The following is a 4964-nucleotide window of genomic DNA, read 5'->3' as shown; positions in this document are numbered from 1 at the left end:
ACAGCAATTCTTTGGCCACTCATAATTTGATATAGCAAAGCATAAATTCTTTCTTAAAGCAGATACTGCTGAAAAAGCTTATGATTCCTTTGAGGGCACTCCAGTAACCCTTTGCTTCATTTTTAATTCTATTATTCATTTCAAAGTAAATTCCATAATTGATGACATATTCTTCTACAAACCTTTATACCCTACAAGACAGATTTCCTAATGCAAAATGATTAATGGAAGCATTATATATCTTCATTTGCAAACATTTTCCTACTGTCTTGTCAATGGGAGAAATATTAATTTAATTAAATGAAATGTAAACCTCATTTTAAATATCAGTGTTGTTTTAATTTGTATTTCACGGATTGCTAGTGATTTGGAACATTTTTTCATATATTTATTTGCTTCCCTAATTTCTTCCTCTGAGAAGTGTGTGTTCATCTCGGATGCCCATTTCTGGATTGGGTCTTTAAATTTTGGGGCCCTAGTGTTTTTGAGTTGTTTATAAATTCTAGAGAGCAGACCTCTGTCTCAGTGCTCATTAGTTAAGATTATTTCCAAATTTGTGGGTTGCCTTTTCACTTTGTTGGTAATTTCTTTTGACATGAAAAAACTTCTCAGTCAGAGCAGGTCCCAGTTGTTAATTTTTTCAACTGTTTCCCGTGCAATTTGATTTCTGTCAATGAACACTTTGCCTACCCCTATGTCTTCTAGAGTTCCTGCTATTTTCTCTTCCAGAAGATTTAGTGTTTCTGTTTTAATGTTTGGATATTTAATCCATCTTGACTTTATCTTAGTGCACGGTGATGGACTTGGGTCAAGTTTTAGTTTTTGGCATGTAGAGAGCCAGTTTTTCCAGCACCTTTTGTTAAAGAGGCTGTATTTCTTCCATTAAGTATGTTTGACCCCTTTGTCAAACATAAGGTGGCTGAGTGTGTTCTGCATCTTCTAATCTATTCCATTGATCCTCAAGTCTATTTTGTTGTCAATACCATGATAATTTTATCACAGTAGTTTTGTAGTATAATTTCAAGTCAGGAATTATAATGCCTCCTGCCATGTCTTTGTTGCCAAGGATTGCCTTCACTATTCTAGGTCTTTTCTGGTTCTAAATAAAATTTAAGAATGATTTCTCTAGGTTTGCAACACACAGAACAATATCAAGAACAATATCAAGTCCTTAAACTATCATACCACAAGGATTGTAAATATATGAATCTACTCATTAAACACTTTATTTTATTTTATTTTTTGTATTTTTTAGGGAAGGGTCTACAGGGTGTTTAGGGTCTCACTACTAGATCTGACTCACAGTGATTCTTCTGTGTATTGCCTCCCAAGTACTGGGATTACAGGTACACACCACCACATCCAGTCTCAGTTGTCATCTCAGCATGCCCCAGGGAGGTGCTGGCATGGCAGGCCCAGGAATCGAACCCCTGGCCACTGTGCCTGCTTGCAGGTACTTTAATCCGCTGAGCTATTTGGCTGGCCCTCATTAACCATTTTAATAAATGAGGAAACTAAGGCACAGATTGACTATGTATAAAACATTACAAAGCTAGTAAGTGACAGAACCCTGACCGAAAAATAGTGTGTGACTCTAGGCTTATATATATGAAGGTACTAAAAGAGGAAGATAGTGTTTAAGCTGAGGAAAATTGGGTCACTATATATGTGAATTAATTTACCAATCCCTAATTTAGGTCCATATTGAACAGAATTAATATAACATGATCTAAGAACTAAGACACTATGAATCTCTTGTGTCAAGCTATACAAAGTAGAGCTCAGTCTTGTTTCCTATAATGGCTAACAAAATGTTTTTGGAAGAGACATAACACACTTTTAGCACAGCCTGTTTATGTTCCACAAACTTTAAAGCAATGAGTTCCAAGATGGAAACACAAACTGTCATAGGAACTCATTTAGTTAACCCATTCTGACCAATCTGTATGCAGATTGGTTGTAGAATTATCCAGCTCATTCTGTATAGGTCGGTTATTGCCCTTCCCTGATGCTCCTCTTCAAAAATGCTGCAAATGTTTTGTGAATGTTTTCTCTCACTTAGTAATTTATCAAGCTCATTATTGTGAGATCAACATTTGGTGGATGTTGTTGTGGGATTTTCCTCAATATTTATTCATTATCTAACACTAGAGCAGACTGAAAGCTTAGTGACTGTGTTTAGTGAGAGAAACACCCAATTGTTAGATGAGGGGTATTTTCTGATTTCTTCTTTATGTATCTTTTCCTCCCTTCCTCTTTGCTTCCTACCCCCCTCTTTCTCTCTTTTCATTCTTTTTCGTACAATCATTAGAACTGATATTGGTTTTCAATATAATAGTTCATTATACTTTTATCTTCTCCAATAGTGAATTCATGTTTTGAATTATATTTATAATTGATATATTAATTTATACATATTCATGGGATGGAGAATGCTATTTGATACATATGTATTTATGAGGTGATTAAATCAGGGTAATTATCATAGTTATTATTTTCAAGTCTGCATCTAGTCCTGTCCCACAATCCCTTTATTCATTCATATTCCCATGTCCGACTTATATTTCTATTTATAACTTAATTGTGGCTATAGGATCCTATCCTTATTCTGTAACTTAATTTGATCTATTCTATACTTCTTTGGATCACAGTTTATACTTGTAATGTAATGCTTGATATCAGGGCCATTGTGGTCAGAGGAAATTTACGACTGTCAGAAGTAAATGCCTGAAATGGCTAGTGGCATAAGAAATTCATTTTAAAAATAAAATAGCCAACAGAAAAACACAACATACACAAACACACACACACACACACACACACACACACACACACCCCAACATAAAAAATAAAAGGACAACACATACAAAACATATGGATATAATGATTAAGAATTTTGAAATTCCTTAGGAGAAAAAAGCCTGCTAGCATTAAGTATCCCAGAATTCTAGCAAAAACTAGTGATCTATCAATTTTACTAAAGATAAATTGATGAAGTATTTCAACACATGTAATCTACCTTTACTCATTACTGTTGCATCATAATCATGTGACACATCTCTAGGGAAAAAGTAATAATTTATGAGCTACAACTTCAAAGCTGTTTAATTCCACAGCAAATTATACTAAAATGAAATTCAAGTACTTATTAATTTAATCTGGATATGGTCTCTCAGGGTATTTATTATTATTACTATTATTATTATTATTTCAGAGTACTTCTTGATGGAACATAATTATCTAAGGTACAGTTAGGAATTTTTGTCTAAGATTTCCTATTTAGGAAACCTCAAAGCTAAAACACTGGTCTTCAGAAATGCTTAATTATCTAAACAAAGTAAATAAATTCACCGAACTAAAATGATACTTGTACATGAAATTGATGTTTTAAAGTTATAAAAATTCAAACCAAAGCAGTAATGAAATTATGAAAGATATTATTCTCGGTTTTATTCACTGATAAAGTGAATGAAGCTAAATGGGTCATATAATACATATATTAAGTTTTATAGGGCATGAGGCATATATAGCAACATAAATTTCTTTTTTATTTTTATAATAATTAAAAGTAAGCAACAGACCCACAATTATCTGAGTAATTAGACTTTTTCAAATATAAATGAGTGTAGATAAATTTAACTGGATTTCTAGGTCACTTTTTTGCTGCATTATTAATTTATCCAGGTCAGAATCTTACAGTGGAGACTACAGACTACATAGGAATTTTCTAGTTGCTAAGTTTGCATTCCTTAGGGGAAAAAACTAAACCAAGCTGAGAAATTAATGATAGGATAAAGTTAAAATAGTTATGATAATACCTAATGTGTTTTAAAGCATAAATATTATTGGTTATTATTTCATCAAAACATACTTTAAATGTCAACACTCAGAGAAAATACCTTAAAGAAAAATCTTAAGATTATTTACCGTGTTAAATGTTATTTTCCACACATTCTTATCCCTCATATTATAATTCTTACTGCTATTTCTTCATCCATTTGAGAAAAATGGCATTTCATTTCAGAAGAGGAGATTAGAACAACTAAAGATAAGACATATAAATATAGAACTTTAGCAAAGTACCTTCTGCCAATGGAGATTATCTTAATTTTGGGAAGATACTGTACCATTTTCTGGGTAGGTCTTTACTTTTTTCATCAGAATGTACTTACATAAATGCAGAAAGAAGACACAGTTTGTAGAGAAAAAAATTTGATATGCTTCTATAAGAAACAAAATTGCTTTGCATACTCATGTAAAGATTTATCATAAAGATGGGAACAGTTCCCTTTTTGCAGATTAACCTTTTCCAGATAGCTGTTTATTTCTTCAGTATAGAAATAGACATCTTTATGTGCTGTGTACAGTCTTCTCAATTTTGGTTTTTGAGACATGTATGCATGTGTTCATAACTGTGTGCTCATACACATGTACATATTTGTGTTATCATACAAGAAATGATGCTGGTGAAAATACTAGAAAGATAACATGTCTCTAACTACTATAGGAAAGGACATGGATGGGAATTAGGCTTCACAGGTTTGGTAGTCCACCTTGTATCTTAAATGAGTTAATCCAGACTATAAAGCATGTTTCCTCATCTGTTGCAATGTAACTAACTTGACACTTCTGATGTATTACACAAATTTACCTACTACATACTATCTTTCAAAATATGAGGTCTTGGCAAAAAGAAATAATCATCTTGGCTTTGGGTGCAGAAAAATTTTCTCCTTTGATGACTTCTGTGCCTTAAGTCCTAGAATTACTGGAAGCAGCACTGCTAGATGGATTACATAGCAGGGAACCCAGTTGTCCCCAAAGGTGCAAAGTTAATACAGTGGACTGGATAAGACAAGGATTTATCTAGGTATCCGAAATCTATTTGGAGAATGTATTAGTATCAAATTTCTGTAGTAACAAATTCTCAAATATATTTTGTTTTAGGGGGTACCAGGAATTGA

The sequence above is a fragment of the Octodon degus genome, unplaced genomic scaffold, assembly GCF_000260255.1.
Source record: "Octodon degus isolate 3935 unplaced genomic scaffold, OctDeg1.0 scaffold00041, whole genome shotgun sequence".
Lineage (NCBI taxonomy): Eukaryota > Metazoa > Chordata > Mammalia > Rodentia > Octodontidae > Octodon > Octodon degus.
The sequence above is the reverse complement of the archived record's forward strand: the minus strand, read 5'-3'. Positions refer to the sequence as shown.